Raw genomic sequence first — 20,273 nt, 5'->3', positions numbered from 1 at the left:
CTAAAGCTCTACGCACTATGACCAGGGAATGCGTCTGACGGGCAGTATGTGTCAGTACATTTATGTTCTTTTAAACCCTTCCTGGAATGCATAAACCAATACCTATAGATACCATTGTAAGTATAAACCAAAATATATATATACAGATTTATGCAATCATAGGTTTTCTGTTCATGATTTCTATTGTGTACTTACTATGTTGTATATACCATTTCCCATATAGATAATTCTATTGCAAACCCTACAATCACCCCTGAAGAAGGAGGCATAAGTAACTCCGAAACGCGTCGGGTACTAATGTATTGGTATCACTAGTTTTGTATATATGGAACTGCATTCCTTGTTTTTAATTATGTGATTGTGTGATATCCACTCGATGATTTTTTGTAATAAATAAACTGTTATTTACTTCATATATTTTTCTAAACGTTTTCTTAAAAGTGCCTTTAAAGTCCACTAGGGGAATTTCCTTTGCTTCAAATTTGAATTTAGGATGTGGCACAATTAGCAGATAATTGGTCGATCAAAACTTTTTGCTCTTATCCACCAGGGGGTCTATCGGTAAAAGAACCGATTTGTCCCAATTTAATGTGAAACCTGAAAAAGAACCATATGTAGTAATTAGGGACATTGTCGCTACTAGGGAATGTGAAGTATCTACCAAAAATAGAAGCGCATCATCAGCGTATAAGGCAATCTTGACTTCTAAAGATCCGCAGAAGCCGATAATATTCGGCGACTGGCGAACAGCAGCTGCCAAAGGTTCAAGAGCCAGATCAAAAAAGAGGGGCGATAATGGACATCCCTGTCTTGTTCCTCGATATAATGGAAAGAGGGACGATATATGTCCGTTCACCTGGACCCGTGCAGCATAGAGAAGCTGTATCCAGCATATAAACTGGGGTCCAAATACAAATTTCTGTAAACAGTGCCATAAGAAACTACTACTACTACTACTACTACTACTACTACTATAAAGCTTTTGCCACATCAAGAGAAAATATAGCTATTACCCAAATTATCAGATGGAACCTGCAAATTAAGAAATAATAGTCTAATATTTATTGCAGTAGATCTGCCCGGAATAAAACCTGAATAATCTGGATATACAACCTTAGAAATTACTTTTACCAGTCTAGTGGCTAACACTTTTGCTAATAACTTCACATCCGATGTGAGTAATGATATTGGGCGATATGATCCTGGATTATTAGGGGTCTTGCCAGGTTTTAATAGGACTCTGATAATGGCCTCATTCATAGAGGGAGGAAGGTAACCACACTCCAATGCTACATCAAAGGGGTTGTAAACCTTCGTGTTTTTTCAACTTAATGCATCCTATGCATTAAGGTGAAAAAACACCTGGCAGTGACCAGCCCCCCCCCCCCCTGTTTTACTCACCTGAGCCCTGGAACTTGACACGGCGGAGATGCGCTGTCTCTCTGCCTGGGGTTCTCGCCTCTTTATTGGATAGATTAATAGTAGCGCAGCCATTGGCTCCCGTTGCTGTCAATCAAATCCAATGACACAGGCGCTGGGGGCGGGGCCGAGTCATAGATTCGGCAGCTATGGAAGCCGAATGCTGGACTTGGGAGCGTGCCCGCAAGGTAACCCCCTCGGGAAACCGCTTCTCCTAGGGGGTTATGTGATGTGGGGAGGAGTCGCAAGAACCGCCAGAAGATGATGTTCGGGGCCACAAAACGAGCTATACAGTGGAGGTAAGTATGATATGTTTGTTATATATATATATATTAAAAAAAAAAAAAACGAACCCTTACAATCACTTTAAATACCTCTAATAGTTCAAGCAATAAGTTAGCTCCATACTTTTTGTAAACGTCCTCTGGTAACCCATCAGCACCTGGGGCTTTATTGTTAGGTATACTGGCAGCAGCGATCCGAAGTTCCTCTAAAGTCAAAGGTTTATCCAAAGGCTCCCTGTCAGCTGCTGACAATTCCGGTAACATAATGGAGTCAAGAAAAGATTGCAACTCAGCATCTTCATAAGATACTTTACTGCTATATAAATCTTTGAAGAAATCACAAAACACAGATGAAATCTCCAAAGTGGTGCGTATCGTTTTAGTTGGAGATTCTTGCAATTCTACCACATGGGCCAAAGGTTTTTGAGCCTTTACAATTGTAGCCAAGAGGTGACCCGAATTTTCCCCCTTCTCAAAATTGGGTTGCTGAAGAAAAAAACGTTTCTACTCCTTTTTTTCTACAGGAGATTCCCGCATAGGACTGTTGACATATTAGAGTTTGACCTGTTGGACAGCTTTTCTTTTATCTTTTTTAAAAAACTTTATTAAACTTGACAGTTCATACAACTATTTGCAGTAGTGTGTTACAGTGCAACATAATGTGCAAAAATACAAGTCCTATTTTTTTTTTTTCAGTGCACACCGGCGTGTGAACTGAAGCAATAGGACATAAAGGCAAACTGCTACATCAATGTGTTGGAACTGCCTCAGGCAATGCTGCCCAATGCAGACCAATGGGGCTGATGTCAATGAGCTTTTAACCTGGCAAAGGTGTACAAACATCCATTGGTCCAGATGAGCAACATGCTCTGTCGGCATGCAGACTGATTAAGGCCTTGCTCACATGAATATTTGCATTTTTGGGATGGGCACGCGGGTTCCTGCTGCCAGAAAAACGCATCAGTTTTGACGCAGTTGTATCCATTATGTTTTAATGCATTTACATCCACCCCATTTAAATGCGTTTACATGCAAACATGCGGTAGAAATGCAGAACCTCTGCTGCCAGAGACACGTCCCCGCTTCATTTTTTTTTAAGCTGCTCAATGCAGCACTACATAACGGCCCCCAACGCACCTGTCTGACTGGTCCAATTCATTTTAAAATGGTTGTAAAGAAAAAAAAATGTCTATACTTATCTGCTCTGTGCAATAGTATTGCACAGAGCAGCTGCAAACCTCCTCTTCTGGGGTCCCACGCTGGTGCTCCTGGCCCCTCCTCTCTGTCCAGTGCCCCCATAGGAAGCCACTTCCCATGGGGCACTTGTGCATGCTCGCTCTCAATCCCTCGTCTCAGCCCCACCCCCCGATCCCTCTTCACTGGAATTGATTAACAGGAGTGGGAGCCAATGGCTCCCACTGCTATCAATCTGCCCAATGAGGAGAAAGACAGCGTCGAGAGCCGCTGCTCTTTTGCACACCACTAGATAGGATCTGGCTCAGATAAGAATGAGGGGGGGCTGGGGGGGGGGGATCCTGCAGCAGACAAAAACCTTGAGGCTTGAGAACCACTTTAAAGCGGAGCTCCACCCAAAAGGAAAAGCTCCACTTGTCTGCTTCCTCCCCCCTCCAGTGCCACATTTGACACCTTGGGGGGGGGGGGGTAGTGGGTACCTGGTTTGACAGGTACCTGCTCCCACTTCCTGCTGAGTTCGCTGCAGCAAACTCAGTTAGAAGTTCAAGCCTCGCCATAGCCGGCCCATTGAGAAAGTGCGGAAAACAAGCAAGGCTTCGCGGGCGGTTTCCCGTACCCAAGATGGCGGCACCAGCACCCGAGAGCCAATTTAAGAATCAGCTTGGTGAAGACACTGCGGCCTGGACAGATAAGTGCCCTAAAAGTAAAAGTAAGCAACTATAGTATTTGTAGCTGCTGACTTGATTTTTTGGTGGGGGGGCTGAAACTCCGCTTTATTTATTGTGTATACAGATGCGTGCAGAACTCGACCCTGCACACCTCTGTATGCAGCGTTTTTCAGACCCTGTATGAACAAGGCCTTACTGTGGTTTGAAGTTTGCTGTAGACTCCAATTCAGAAAGTGTAACAAGCCAAGGCTACAAAAAAACAAATATAAAACCACTGTATAACCATGTGAATATATTTCACATCATGGCACTGTAAAAACAATGAAAAAAGTACCTGATTCATCTGCAGGGAAGTGGGAGGATCTTATCTCTGAAGATCCCACTGTAGAAACGTACAAAGTAGGATAGCTGGAATAAAAAAAAAGTAATAACTTTAAATTATGGCAACCGAAAAGAAATAACAGAGCATCGAAAGATCCTTAATGCAGTATTAAGGTGACATTTTTGGTTTAATATTGCTCTAAAAATGAATTCCAGGCATGGAAATGTTTGGAACAATGTAACTATGCACATGCCATTCCTGGCTGATGCCCCTGGAAGCTGGAAATCACTTGCTTCCGGGTCCCGCGCTAAGCAGTTGCTTTGCTGCATTGTGAACACAGGCGGTTGCTGCAAGGCACAGGTGCCATTCGGAGAATGCTATGCATTCTTTTAATAAATACAAAACCTTCTCTGACTTGACAAGGTGGAGAGGTGGGTTGGTGATGTCATGCTCTCCACCTTGTCCAACTAGAGAACGCCTTGGACCCATTGAAGAAATGCTAAGCGTTCTGTGACTGGCACCTGTGCCTTGCGGGCGACCTCCTGTGTTCACAATGCAGCAAAGCAACTGCTCAGCACGAGACCTGGAAATGGAGATCACTGGAGTAGCGGTATCTACTACAGTATGTTCTGGCATCCACAAGGATCCCACAGGTATGGTATATTTATATATATCCAAGCAGTACTACCGTACCTATGTGAATACATCCACTACTTGGGATTCTTCTTTAATTGCTACAGCAAAAAAAGGAAGCACAATGGTAAAAATTGTATTTTATTTCTCTCTATACTATGTATATTTTAAAAGGTTATTTTATAAACGGGATCCTTTATGTACATTTACAAAAATATTTTAGCAAAGGTTTGAGAAGAATATAAAATGTCTTATAAAAGCAAAACTGTAAAAAAAAAAAAAAAAAAAAAAAAAAAAAAAGGAAACAAAAAGTAATGTTGTTGTGAACAGTGACCAATGAGATTACTTGTTAAAAAGAAGGAAACACTCCTGCAAGCAAAGACAAAAAGTAGCTGCGCACCCCAATAAAATTGTCAAAAAAGAGGATTATCCCCCATGTGGGGTTTTTTAGCAGCCAACGGAGTTAAGAAAAAATATATACTAAAATAGTAACGTAGTAAGTAGTTTTTATTTCCACAAAATATCAAAAAATTTATTACTCAGAAAATGAACAGTCAAAACATGACTGTAGTGCAAAAGTAATGAACAATAAAAACAGCGCCAATGACATAACAATATGCAATAAAAATGCACGGTGACAATGCACCATAGAAACAGTGATACATGAGTCTTGTATGTAAGATCCTGACGCGTTTCGACCCCAACGGGTCTTCTTCAGAGGATGTAAGTAGACTGTAAAGAATTTGACATATATTAAAATTAAAAAATTTAAAAAAAGAGAAAAAAAACATTAAACAGTATTTATTATGTCTATATTTACCAGTCGCATTGTATTAAGCCGTAGTAGCCTCCATAGGAAAAAACTCCCCTATACTTGATCCCAACGTCTCCCCAGGGTTAGCCCAGTCAGAAAATGGGGTCGCTTGTGCGTGCCTTACGAGGAGTCACACACCAATAAGTCCCCAATGTTCAGGGAGGGCAATGGAGGAAGAGGGTATGAGCAGCACCTGTGGTAAAGTATCGTATGTAGTAAGTGGATGTATCGGAATAGATGAATAAAGAATTTCTATATATATTTATTTATCTACATAATTGTATGTTATGCATATACACTATGTAAGTTTACAACTTACATAGTGTATATGCATAACATACAATTATGTAGATAAATAAATATATATAGAAATTCTTTATTCATCTTTTCCAATACATCCACTTACTACATACGATACTTTACCACAGGTGCTGCTCATACCCTCTTCCTCCATTGCCCTCCCTGAACAATGGGGACTTATTGGTGTGTGACTCCTCTTAAGGCACGCACAAGCGACCCCATTTGCTGACTGGGCTAACCCTGGGGAGACGTTGGGATCAAGTATAGGGGAGTTTTCTCCTATGGAGGCTACCACGGCTTAATACAATGCGACTGGTAAATATAGACATAATAAATACTGTTTAATGTTTTTTTTCTCCTTTTTTTCATTTTTTAATTGTAATATATGTCAACATCTTTACAGTCTACTTACATCCTCTGAAGAAGACGCGTTGGGATTGAAACGCGTCAGCTTCTTACAAGACTCATGTATCACTGTTTCTATGGTGCATTGTCACCGTGCATTTTTATTGCATATTGTTATGTCATTGGCACTGTTTTTATTGTTCATTACTTTTGCACTACAGTTCATGTTTTGACTGTTCATTTTCTGAGTAATAAATTTTTTGATATTTTGTGGAAATAAAAACTACTTACTACGTTACTATTTTAGTATATATTTTTTCTTAACTCCGTTGGCTGCTAAAAAACCCCACATGGGGGATAATCCTCTTTTATGAGATTACTTGTTTCTATTTTACAGAGATCAACAGTAAAACCAGGACAGGTTACTAAAATGTTGTTTTTTTTAAGGGGGAAAATCTGAATATACCAGGAAAAGTGACTAAACAGTTTCACAATTACTAGAACGGTGACGTTTGTGAGTTCATACAGAAAGTGGGTCAATCTTTCCTCTGATTTATTAAATTCAACCACAAACATAAACCGCAGGCACACAGAGGTCTGCATGAACCTCCGGACCTCTTCCTGAGCCCCCAGGGATCCCTGCAATCCAGGCCACACTACCGAGCCAATTCAGACTTCAGCTGCTAAATGGTCTGTAAAAATGCAAGCCAATGCAGTTCATTGTTCTAGCACCACCTTGTCTTAGAGCCCACTACAGCCTCCCCACACACCTTAGGGTACAACTGGGAGGTATTACAGCACAGAAACATGTGACAAGGGAGGGCAGTCTCTACCCAATAACAAAGGAGCCTAAAGCTGGCTATATACTATACATTTTTTATACAACTTTCTCGTACAACTTTCCTTTAGATTTACCAAAACCATATAATATGAGATCAGACCTAAATACTTTCAAATTGTATGCAATCAGGCAGGCCCTTGCAGTACATATTTGAAGGTAAATCTAAAGGAAATTGAACAACAAAATTGTATAATGTGTATCCAGCTTGAAATTGCAAGAAAGCCCTAACTACATCTAGTCTTAAAAATGTCCTCTCCCCCTCCTCCTACCTATCCTGTATAACAAAAAAAAAAATTTAATCCTCTCTGGTCCGGCCAAGTGATCCTGCAGATCTTGGCAACAGCTGTGAATTCCAGGAACGGTGACGTCACCCATAGCTCAGCCATTGTCAGCATTCCCTCCTCTCCCCTGCAGCAGCAGCTCACTGGCACAGGAGAGCTGAAGCTGCTGGATCATGTGACCGAACCAGAGCCCCCTACAGTATTTGTAGCTGCTGACTTTTAACTTTTTGTTCCTAGGGTAAAGAACCACTTTAAAGTTGCTGTAAAGTTAAGTAAGCCTAAATCCAAAGCAGGTTTCTTTAGTTTTAAATGAATTACGATTGTTTTTTACTGTTGTCTCCCACTGGGACAAGTCCCCTTTGCTTCTTGTCCCAGAGACAAAACAGGAAATGGGAAGAAATCACTCCAAAGGAAAGAGACAGTTGTCACAAAGTAGGTGTTCCCATTGGAAGCTTTCTACTCACCTCCTGGTCTCCCTGAAAGGTACAGAGAGCAATAAAAATCCCTTCACTTCTCTATCGAAAACAAAGAAAACAGTTTAGACTGTAAATACATTTTTAAAGCGTTTGTAACCCTAAAAAAAATAAAAATAAATAAATAAAAAAGATCCTGTTCCTTAAAGCATGGTATACAGCACAGTGCTTGTGCTGTGTCAATTGGCTCCTTGTATCACCTAAAATACCTGGCTGATCCTGCCCGGTTCTGCCCTCCCCTCTGTAAACTGACCACGGTTTATCATGCTGCTGAGCCCCAAAACCGTGGTCAGTTTACGTGCCTCCGTCATCCACAGCTCTCCTCTGTCCACCTCCCTGCCCCGCCTGTCAGCTCCAATCCGCTCCCTTGCCCTCCCTTCCTGCTACCATCATAACTGAGTGTTTGTGCTACAATCTTCTCTGTTATAGTAAATGATGTGCCCCAGTGTATGTGTTTTTTAAACAAATAAACCACTATATAGCTTATTTTATAGCGCCGCTCGTGACCAGCTGCCTCTCTCCTCTCCTCCTCCTGGCTGACATCAGCAGGGGATTTTAAGCCCCACCCGCCATAGCTGTCAGATTGAGAGAGGCAGACGGTCATATGAGCGGCACATAAAATAGGGTATACATCGGCTTTTTTTTATAAAGAACACATACACTGGGGCAAGTCATTTACTATAACAGAGGCGATTGTAGGATGAACACTCGGTGACTTAACAATCACTTAAAGTCCAACTCCAGCCAAAATGGGTTAGAGCTTCTGGCAGGTTTTTATTGTGATTTTACCATATTGTGGAGGTTAACCCACACTTCCTAGCAGAACAGGAACAATGTGAAATCTCTAACAAGAACTGCATGAAGAAGGAACAATGTTTTATGGCTCCCCATGCATTCTTGTCTTGGTGATGCATGCACCACTCCTTCTTCTTGTACAGGGATAGCAGTGCCAAGAAATGGGGGAAAAACCTCCAAAATGGAGTCACAGACAAAAATAAAAACCTGAAACATTTTGAAAGCCCATATAAGTTGGGCTGCATTAGGCCGCCTTTTGTCATTTTTATGTCGCTTGAATTAAATGTTTTTTAATAAAGTTAAACATTTCAATAATATAAAAAAAAAAAAAAAAAAAAAAGCTAAACAACACATCGTACCGTCCCTACACAACGCAAATTAGTGGGCGCGTTATACAGAGCATAACAAGCACCTGGAGTTATGATAGTGGCCACAAATCTTCCACACAATACCCACAAATAAAACACATACATAGTTGGAGCTGGACATTGACATCACCTGCAAATGAAAGAACCTCCATTGCTGCTTTCACATGGGCTATCTGATAAGGTCCGCCTGTCTGTTTTCAGGTAGACATGATTGGACATGCTATATTAGTCTATAGATAGCTGGTTGTAAACAGACTTGCATCCCCTTACATTCAATTACCTCCAAGTCCACCAAGGTACGAAAAAATAAGTCTGCAACCTTTTTTCTATGTTCAGAACTAGACGACACAGATCAGAGGTAGTCCGATATAAAAAGATGTCCATTTACATTCAGTAAGCCCATAGATCCAATATAGGTCAGGATTTTAAGCCCCCGTTCACACCGGGGCGAATTGTCGCGTCCTATTTCTGGCTATGGAACTGTTCAAATCGGTGCGACTCAGACTTGCACCGACTTTGAAAAGGTTCCAGCACAATTTTTGGCAATTTCATGTCCAACTTGCATTGACATACGTGCATGAAGTCGCACAGATTTATTTATATATTACAGGAGATTATATAGCGCAGTCAATTTACACAGCACTTTACATCTATATTGTACATTCACATCCGTCCCTGCCCTCAAGGAGCTTACAATCTAAGGTCCCTAACTCACATTCATACATACACATTTGAGGGCCAATTTTAGAGAGGAGCCAATTAGCCTTGCAGCATGTCTTTGGAGTGTCGGAGAAAACCGGAGTACCCGGAGGAAACCCATGTAAGCACAAGGAGAACATGCAAACTCCAGGCAAGTAGTGCCGTGGTTGGGATTCCAACCAACCACCCTAGTGTTGCTAGGTGGAAGTGCTAACCACTTAGCCACTGTGCTGCCTAGATGTCAGCAAGCCACACATTAAATCCTGCTGAAGTAGCGTGATCTCAAAGCCGCATTGGGGGTAAACTGGGGCTTAATGCAGCAGAAAACTGAACAGACACAATGGGGTTGATTTACTAAAGGCAAATCCACTTTGCACTGCAAGTGCACTTGGAAGTGCAGTCGCTGTAGATCTAAGGGGAAGATCTAAAACGAGGGGAAGCTCTGCTGATTTCTAATTATCTAATCATGTACAAACAAAAATGCTGTTTTTTTATTTTCCTTGCATGCCCCCCTCAGATCTACAGAGACTGCACTTCCAAGTGCACTTGTAGTGCAAAGTGGATTTGCCTTTCGTAAATAACCCCCAATGTCAACCAAGTGATATTTTTATCATCATTCTTCTCCATTTCACCATGAGATCTGTTCACTGGTTGTACATAGATCCCATGCAGAATGCACTGGACAGCACCCATGTGAAAGGGGCCCCTCCTTCTATGCAGGTGTGGCAGAAAGCCCTCATGTCTTTCCATGTGTCACTTTTAGGGCTGTCTATTCATTTCAACTGGCTGCCCTAAATGCAAAAAAAAAAAACACATTAAGAAAGTGCATAAACCTTTTTTTAAAAAAATTGCATGCACATTGGCAAGATGCTAGATGGCGTGCATCTGCAAAAGTCCTGCACATTTTTGTGCATTGCAAGAAAGCGCATGGTTTTGCGAGCATTCCTGCAACAGACAAATGTGAACCTTGCCTTTGCAAATAAAGAAAAAAGTTTAAATATACTGTAAAATTGTATTATAACGGTGAATTAAAAACAAAATTTCCAACAAACCAATTGTTAACCAAAATTGCTAAAGCTAAACAAAAATACAAAAAAACACAAATTGAAATATTTAGGAAAGGCAAACGCAACCAAAAACTTAGGAAAACAGGGACAAGGAAAAAAAAAAAACCTACCGTCTTATCTCCAACATTTACCATACTATTACATGGTGATAAAAAAAACAATCTGGTGTGAAAAAACTGCAAGTAACATTTGAACTGCCTTGTAACATCCAGTTTTGGTAATTCTGTATTCCTTGTATATAACGTAACATTAATAAAGAACCGGACATGAAGACACAACAAACCACAAGAGGAAATAAGCATGTCATCACTAACAGCTCTACTGTCACCGTTTCTGGACAATATCTGTACCCTTGAGTCATCTAGTAGTACATCTTATCCGCCACCTTCAATTCACCTGTGACTAATGTGCTGTGAATTTCTCATTCTTCTTACTGTATGAATGGCTATAAGACATGCCAGGGAGGTTAGATGTGCGTAGGATCCATAAACATGTACAGTTGCCAAATTATTTGGGAGAAAACAGACGCAATTGTCGAATTAACTTGCCCGGAATCAGTCAGAGGGGCCTGTGAAGGTCATGTCTGTTGATTCAGCACCACATGTAAAAAGACAGAGAGCCGCCATATACAGGAACAGGTCTCCTGAGAACAAAGGGATGGTAGCTATGGGACCCACCACTGTAAGTCACGTGACACGCCTGATGAGGCAAGGCAAAGCAAGGCAAAGCAACACACATAAACAACACACACACACACACAACACACACGATCGCACTGAGAAGAGACAAGGTTTACTCATGTCACACAAATAATGTAAAATCTCTGTTTGTGAAAGAAAGTGTTTTCTATGTTAGAAGACCCTGTTGTCACCAAGGACTACCCTTAAAGGAAATATACAGTCCAGTACAGTTGATTGAGTACATAGTTGATTTTTTGCTCAATTATACTAGTTTCAGTGGGATGCATTTTTGACTGCACTCCCAACTGCATACAGTCCAAAATGCAGGTTATCCTAAGGGCATTGTACACTATATTGCGAATGCATGAAAATACGCTGCAACACAGTCCAAGGCACATACGGGCCCATTCACACCTAATGCAGTGGGGTGCAGCTGGCTGCAGTTGGATGCATTTTTAATCGTACTCCAAGTGCATTGACAGTCCAAAATCAAGGTATACTTATGGGTATAGTTCACATCAGGGCTCAACAACTACCAGGTGTCGCGTTGCCATCTCAACTAGAACTTGCATCCTGGCGCCTGGGCTTTTGTCAGTCCATTCCTGCCGGTGGCTGCACTGTGTGCTCTCTCTGCCTTCTCCCCCTTCGGGAGCCTACGGCCAGCCCCCTCCGTGCCCGCTTGCTCCTCAATAATCTCCCTTGCACTTGCTGTCATGGGTTTCTAGGAGCACCGTTGTCCTAGCAACCAATGATGCTTTAGTCGCTGTGTGTGCACACAAGGGACTCCTGACAGTCCCGCATTCTCTTTGGGTCATCTGCACGCCACATCCATATTTTGCTCTCTCATTAGCTGTAGAGGTGGCAGGGACGGGCTGCGCATTGATTGGCTAGAGAACAAGCAGCACTTTGAACGGCTCGAGGAGCGGCGCCGCACTGCGTGTTTTTAACGGAAGACGTGGCCACCGCTTTACACGGAGACCGAGAGACAGCAGAGAAGAAGGCATGCCCACCACCGCCAACATGATCTCTCTCACTGACACTCAGAGTAGGAGACACTGATAAAAAGATGCCAATCACGGCTAAACATATGGATCCGTCACTTCCGGGGCCTAACTTGATACCCCATACCAGGCTTTGCCCTCCGGAGCGAGACGTGGAACGCACGCCATCCCCAGGGGATTAGATGACCCACACACGCTGATTACACCTAGTGCCAGGCCAGGCACTTCAACATGCGAGTGTAACTGCTATTATTGCTGCTGTTTATATTTTACTTTATTAAAAATTACTACACTATGAGACTTTTATCCGTGTCTCCTGTGGAATCATTTTTTACATCCAAGTTCCATTGTGAGTGGCCATTGGAGTGGATTTATGCTATTAGCGGAACCAATCTGGTGTTCCAAAAGCGTTTTTTGACTGTCCTGTAAAAAGGGGTCAAACATCTCTGGTGAGTGGCCATCTTCATACTGAGCACTAGTGGTGGAAGAACTAGAAGTTTTATCTCAGAGCATTTCGATTTGGTGTTGGGCTTTATCACTTATGGACTTTTTGCTTGCTATTATGACAATTTATTTCATTAGTGTGCACATTTAGGTTTGATGAACATGTATAGCCCCAAATCCTTTATTCCAATATTTTACACTGATAAAAACATCGGCATCACCCCGGGGGATATATATTGTATGTTACAGAATAGCACACAGGCAGAGGCTGTAACACAACCTGCCATATATTTACAGCCCATCACCCCCATATCATATATACAGGGGAAAAACTGGCTCTTAACTTTTTTAGCTGGCCCTTAGATTCAAAGAAAATTTGTTGAGGCCCTGGTTTACATTATTGCACTGCAGTGCAGTTAAAAAAAGAAAAAAAAAAAAGTATGCTTCATTTTTCCACACCACAAATGCACAAAAATGCATTCAAACACACTGTAGCCCAGGGAAAGAAAGAAGGAACACAGGACAATAGCAGATAGAAAAACGCGTGCCAACTACACATGAGCGCATATCAAATGCATGCATATGTGCAAGGAAAAAACATGCAGTAGATGTGCAGTTTCTAGTCTGAATGGGCCCTAAAAGCCCAAAGAAGAAAGAAGATGGAAGTGACCACAAAGGAAATACAAGCCCAGGAAAAATGCACTGCAAATGTACGTCACTGCACATGCAAAAAAGTGCAGTAAATGTGCAGTTTCTGGTGTGAAAGGGCCCTTAGGAGAAATCTTTTGATTCCCCATCTACACTAAACTGCATGGATGAAGAAATCCCCACTGCCGGCTATTGTATTTAGCAGCTGCAGCTTTCTGAATAAAATGGCACAGACAGGGTGCAGCCACTCTTCGGCCATTCATTTACCATCCAGCTCAGTTAAAGTGGAAGTCCAGACTAGAATTACCAAGCCTAAAATGGCCCACACCCCCTCCTATCTCCTTTTCTACCTGCCCTATAGATGAAAGAAGATTATACTTACCCATTCTCAGGGTGCTCAGGTCAGGTCATGTGATTGGCTCCCACTGCCCCAACTTCAGTGGAGAGGAGGGACAGCCGACAACGGATAGCCTATAATAAACCAATGGGTGATGTCACCACCCAGACATTCCATCTGTCATCGGCGCTCTCTCCTCTCTCCTGAAGCTGGCCGCTGGAAACATCACATGAGTGGACCAGAGCGCCCTGGGAATAGGTAAGTATATGCATCTTTCCTCTACAGTAGTTAGAAGTTAAAAGGGAGGTGGGAGCAGTTTTAAGCATAGTTATATCTAGCCTGGACTTACACTTTACACTGGTATCTATATTTGGGATGTTGGCAACAACTTGGGGTTATCTGGATGAGATCTCTACTTTCTATACACTTTAAATTTATAGTCGATTCAAGACGGGCGAAGCTTGGGGTCCCCCATGGCTCCAATTTCTGTTGATTCAGCAACATTTGAACATTTGAGCCATCTAAGGCAAGCCTTAAAGTGGTTCTAAAGGCAAAAGTGTTTGTTAACCCAAAAAAAAAAAAAAAAATACAGATTCTGGTCCTTTAAAGCAGATTAAACAGCAGAGCACTTGTGCTGTGTAATCTGCCCCCTCTAAACTGTAAAAAAAACCTCCCTGAACCTGCCACTTCCTGTATGCCCCTCTCTAAACTGACCACGATAACCAGGGATACTCAGCCCTGATCACCATGGTCAAAATGCGTCCCTCCGTCATACGCTGCCCTGCTCTGCTCTCCTCTCTCCCCCCTCACCCCCCTCCTTCCTGCCTGTCAGCGCCCTCTCTGTCTCCGTCTCCGCTACGCCCCCCCCGCTATTATTGAAAATAAAAAACTAAAATGGTCAATGCCAGCCTCTCTATTAGAGGCAGGCATACCACACTGTGTAAATCCTTTCTAAAAACGAGCATTATAAACAGCTATTTAGAGCTGTCTTCAGACCGGTCACGTGACTCGCGACCGCTTTACAGCTCAGAGACAGGGCTTCTGCGGGGGGAGCTGAGCGGCCACATGATCTCCTCATCTGATGTCAGAGGGAGATCATGGTCCCTCCTGCAGTAGCCGTGTATCAGAGCTGAAAAGCGGCCGGGAGAACAATTTACTTAACTAACAGATGTACCCGCTGGAAGTACTGAATAAACGTCATGGAGCCTCAGCGACATACAATATACAGCACTGTGTTCCGGCAAGGGGGTCGGAACTTCCCGGAAACAAAATCGAGTCGGACTGCTCAGCCACTCGAAGGAAGCCTTGTATTCTTTGAACACTAAGCTTCTTCTGATTGGCTAAGGCAAAGATCATGACATCATCCGCCTGCCTCAGCCAATCAGAGGTAGCTTTGTATTCATTCAAAAAAATACAAAGCTTGGTCCAAATAAACTATTTAGGGCTCATTCACACGGAGCTTAAAAAACAGCCCTTATACAGGTGCTGAGCGTTTGAGCCTGTAAAAGCACCTCTATTTTATTTAAGCCAATATGTTCATACACACATAGGTGTTTACAGGTGTATTAGAAGAGGAGTGATTATTATTATTACTAAAATATACATTCTTGAGAGGATAGAAAAAAATAATTAATAAACACGCCTAAATGAGCTTAAAACACTATGCACGTAAACGCATTCCAATGGCCAGAAAAAAAATAATATTTTGGCCAGTAAAATACATTAACGCCCAAACGCTATTCGTGCATAAATTCATGAACAATACACAGCTTGTAACATTTTTTTTTATTCTCCTGCAAGCAGTCCTAGCGTTCAGAAAGGATTTTTCAGATGGCCAATGTGTATGAGGCAGACGTCATCGGTGGTCAGCTTCTTCCACATTTTGTGTTCCGGCCCACCCATGACATCAGCGCCAGATCTCACACATGTGCAGTCGTCTGACTCTCAGGATTTCATGAAATCTTGCAACAACTCTCAATGTACAGCCAGGATCACCAGGAAGGCACTGGTAATTTAGCTTTCAAAGAAGGCATCTGTGATCACCAGTGCCTCACTCAACCAGGAAGTGGGACTCGATTTTAAATAATCAAATAATTATTTGATTTGGAAAATTACTTGGGGACACTTTAATAGATTTATGCACTAGGCATGTTTAGTGTAGTAGGGGGGGAATGTTCTGCTTGTTCTGTTATTGCCTAAGCGCAATTTTGCAACTCTGACATCTGTTAGTAAAACTACACATACACTATATTGTCAAAAGTATTGGGATGCCTGCCTATACACACACATGAACTTTAATGGCATTTAATGGCGGCCGCATACACGGGGCACAGGGGCGGCACCCCCCCCTAATCTCCATGCAGGGCACCAGACGCATGGATTTCTATGGGGTTTTTTTTTTTAGAAGCACGTGATTAGAGCCTGAGGTTCTAATTGGCTTCAAAATGGGTGGGCTCGGGGCACCCCGAGCCCACCCACTTGTGTGACAATAGCAAATTAATATTAACTACCATTTTCCTGCTCCTGGCCAATCAGAAAATGGGTCTCCAGACCCGATTGCCTGGGAGGAGAAGCAACCAGATTGGCTGGTAAGAAAAGCAGTGCGGAAATCGCCCAGGAAGCCATTGAGGAGAAGCAGCTGGAAAGCCGCCCGTGACCTGGATGGGGTAAGTAGTGCGGGACGATCAGCGGATTGGGGGGGGTGGGAGAGGCTTGTTTGCCACCCCCCCCCCCCAAAAAAATGAGCACCAGCCACCACTGATGGCATCCCAGTCTTAGTCCATAGGGTTTAATATTGAGCTGACCCACCCTTTGCAGCTGTCCACAAGGTTTAGGAGTGCGTCTATGGGAATGTTTGACCATTCTACCAGAAGCACATTTGTGAGGTCAGGCACTGATGTGGACGAGAAAGCCTGGCTCACAGTCTCCACTCTAATTAATCCCCAAGGTGTTCTATCGGGTTGAGGTCAGGGCTCTCTGCAGGCCAGTCAAGTTCCTCCACCCCAAACTTGCTAATCCATGTATTTATGGACCAGGGAGGGGCCATCCCCAAACTGTTCCCACAAAGTCGGGACCATGAAATTGTCCAAAATGTCTTGGTATAACAAAACACAGTCACTTCCAGTGTAATAGATCTTCCAAGGTGTTGAGTAACAGATGTCAGATAAAATGGTGGTGTGAAAGGTATATAATGGTATCCCAAAACTAGATGGATGCTGCCTTCCTCAGATGGGGTAATCCGAAAGGAACTACAAGAAAAACAGAAATGGAAGGAGCGCAAACCTAGTGCATTACCAGAGATAATTTAATAAGAAGAAATTTTTGTATGAAAGTGGGTACTCACAAAATGCAACTGACAAAAGGCCATAAACACAGTGCATTGACATGCACAGTATACAGGGTACAGCTAACGCATTTTGGAGATGCACCCCCTTCCTCAGAGCTAGGCACAGCCTAAAATATCCTGTTATGCTGACACCTTAAGTGTTCCCTTCAATGAAACTAAGGGGCCAAGCCCAACTCCTGAAAAACAACCCCAAACCATTATTCCCCCTTCCACCAAATGATTTGGACCAGTGCACAAAACAAGAAAAAAATTAAAATGTAATTCTACTCAAAATATGCTGACCCCGACCTTGTGACCTTTGATCCCAACCTTGGTCCTAATACTAACCCTGGCAAATCCTTGATCTTGTTTTTGTTTATTATTTACAGCTTTATCTCCTCCAATGAGAGGAAGATACAATGTACCCCTCCATTCAGAAAAGGAAGTAAACACAGGGGCAGGCTCACAGTGATTAATCGCTGTGATAGCCAATCAGAGGCTATCACAGCGATCAGGTGACCCAGAACCAGAAGTCCCGGCTCTCGATCGTTGGTAAGAGCCCAGTCTCTGTGCCGGGAGCGAGGTGTTCAGTGCACTCACAGCACAAAGGGAGATACACAGATATGCGGCCCCACAGAAAAAGACCCACTTCCATGAGGCTGCATATATGTGTACAGTCGGCGGGAAGGGGTTAAAGTGTAACTGTGGCTAGGCTATGGCCATTCAAATATTCTAAAAGGCCTGTGGTTACCTCTGTAGCTGCACATACTATGGAACAATTGAGCTTAAAATTTCAGAAGAACTGAGGTTATTCAAGTTGTTCTTTCAGTAGCTCCGCTCCCAGTACTCCAATCTCAAGATAATGTAGACTTTTAGTGTACTCCTACGACTCACCTACGGCCCACCTAGACCATTCAAATATTTCCCAATTCCTGCTGAACAGGCTAAAATTTGAACCATGAGTGGCCCTGCAAGCACTAACCAGCTCAACAAAAGTCTAATTTAAAATCAATGATTTCCCGAACGGGGACTGTATCCTATCAGATATGGTCACTATTTGTTTCTTTTATTTTACTATGCAAAATAACAAAATGTGCTCTCAGTCACTATTTTATTTTATTGCCCATTAACAGTTCCAGTGCTCTACTGTACATTTCTTGAAATGTGTCCACATGTTTTGTTCATGCTACAGTGCATCCGGAAAGTATTCACAGCGCTTCACTTTTTACACATTTTGTTATGTTGCAGCCTTCTTCCAAAATAAATCAAATTGATTATTTTCCTCAAAATTCGACAAACAATGCCCTATAATGGACAACGTGAAAGAAGTTTCCTTGAAATCTTTGCAATTTTTTTTTTTTTAATTTAAAGCGGAGTTCCACACAAAAATGGAACTTCCGCTTTTCGGAACCCTCCCCCCCTCCGGTGTCACATTTGGCACCTTTCAGGGGGGAGGGGGATGCAGATACCTCTCTAAGACAGGTATTTGCACCCACTTCTGGCATAGACTCCCATGGGAGTCTATGCCTCTTTCCCGTTCCCACCGCGCGGTCTGCTGGGAACACACAGCTCCCAGGAGAGAGCGGGGACCACTTGTGACACGCAGCAACGCTTCACTTCCTGATTCCCTCACCTAGGATGGCGGCGGCAGCTGCTGAGAACCGAGCGGGTTCTCGGCGTCGCCTGACGACATCGCTGGACCCCGGGACAGGTAAGTGGCCATGTATTAAAAGTCAGCAGCTGCAGTATTTGTAGCTGCTGGCTTTTAATATTTTTGGAATATAATATAATATAATATTTAATGGAAGCCACTCCTCAGTAAAAGGCACATGGCAGCCCTTCTGGAGTTTGGCAAAAGGCACCTGAAGAACTCACAGACCATGAAAAACAAAATCCTCCAATCTGATCAAAGGTTGAACTCTTTGGCCTGAATGGCAAGCATCATGTCTGGAGGTAACCAGGCACCGCTCATCACCTGGCCAATACCATCCCTACAGTGAAGCATGGTGGTGGCAAGCATCATGCTGTGCGGATGTTTTGCAGTGGCAGAAACTGGGAGACTAGTCAGGATCGAGGGAAAGATTAATTCAGCAATGTACAGATTGATGAAAACCTGCTCCAAAGCGCTCTGGACCTCAGACTAGGGTGAAGGCTCATCTTCCAACAGGATAACAACCCTAAGCACAAAGCCAAGATAACAAAGGAGTGGCTATGGGACAACTCTGTGAATGTCCTTGAATGACCCAGACTTGAACCCGATTGAACATCTCTAGAGAGATCTGAAAATGGCTGTGCACTGACGCTCTCCATCCAATCTGATAGAGCTTGAGGGCCTGCAAAGAAGAATGGGAGAAACTGCCAAAAAATAGGTGTGCCAAGCTTGTAGCATCATACTCAAAAAGACTTGAGGCTGTAATTGGTGCCAAAGGTGCTTCAACAAAGTATTGAGCAAAGGCTGTGAATACTTATGTACATGGGATTTTTTTATCGTTTTTTATTTTTAACCACTTGCCGCCCGCCGTATAGCAAAATAATGGCAGCAAAGTGGTTGTGTTATCCTGATCGGACGTCATATGACGTGATCAGGATAACAGAGCCGACGCACAGCGTGGCGATCAGAGGTGCTGTATGTCAGTCTGAGACACCACAATTCCAATTGTCGTATGAAGCCTCTGACAGAGGCTTCTTACCACGTGATCAGCTGTGACCAAATAACAGCTGATCACAGCGTCAACCAAGAAGTGCCGGTAAACGGCTTTCTTCGATTCACACTGACAGGGAGAGCCGATCGGCGGCTCTCCCTGTCAGAGGGGGATCTGTGCTGATAATCAGCACATTGATTATCAGCACAGCCCCCATAAAAAGGTGCCCATCAGCTGCCAATCAGTGCCCATCACCTGCCAGCATGTCCCCCTCTATAAACAACTGTCAGTGCCCACAACAGTGCCAATCAGTGCCCAAAAAAGTGCCAATCAGTAATGCCTGTCAGTGCCCCATCAAAGTGCCACTCAGTAATGCCTGTCAGTAGCGCCTCATCAGTGTTGTCTATCCAGTGCCGCCTATCAGTGCTGCCTATCAGTGCTGCCTATCAGTGTCAATCAATTTTTTTTTTTTTTCAAAATTGTCTGTGTTTTTTCGTCTATAGCGCAAAAATTAAAAACCGCAGAGGTGATCAAATACCACTAAAAGAAAGCTCTATTTGTGGGAAGAAAATTCTAAAAATGTAGTTTGGGTACAGTGTTGCATGACCGCGCAATTGTCATTCAAAGTGCGACAGCGCTGAAAGCTAAAAATTGTCCTGGGCAGGAAGGGGGGAAAGTGCCCGGTATTGAAGT

General features: G+C 43.0%; 1 protein-coding gene across 2 annotated transcripts in view; it reads right to left on the bottom strand.

The window, feature by feature from the left end:
* Positions 1 to 20,273, bottom strand: part of ATP8B4 (ATPase phospholipid transporting 8B4 (putative)) — a 576,024-nt gene that overhangs the window by 543,178 nt on the left and 12,573 nt on the right. Inside the window, exons 1-2 of one of the 2 annotated variants that reach the window (XM_073618637.1) lie at positions 10,614 to 10,712; positions 3,900 to 3,973 (exon numbers count right to left, since the gene is read on the bottom strand). The gene's annotated coding sequence lies outside the window, so the exon portion shown is untranslated. Of the gene's footprint in view, positions 1 to 3,899; positions 3,974 to 10,613; positions 10,713 to 20,273 lie in introns of those variants that run through there. The other variant, XM_073618636.1, reaches the window with a different exon arrangement.

The sequence above is a fragment of the Aquarana catesbeiana genome, linkage group LG03 (assembly GCF_042186555.1).
Source record: "Aquarana catesbeiana isolate 2022-GZ linkage group LG03, ASM4218655v1, whole genome shotgun sequence".
Taxonomy (NCBI): Eukaryota; Metazoa; Chordata; class Amphibia; order Anura; family Ranidae; genus Aquarana; species Aquarana catesbeiana.
This window is presented reverse-complemented; position numbering and strand designations above follow the sequence as displayed.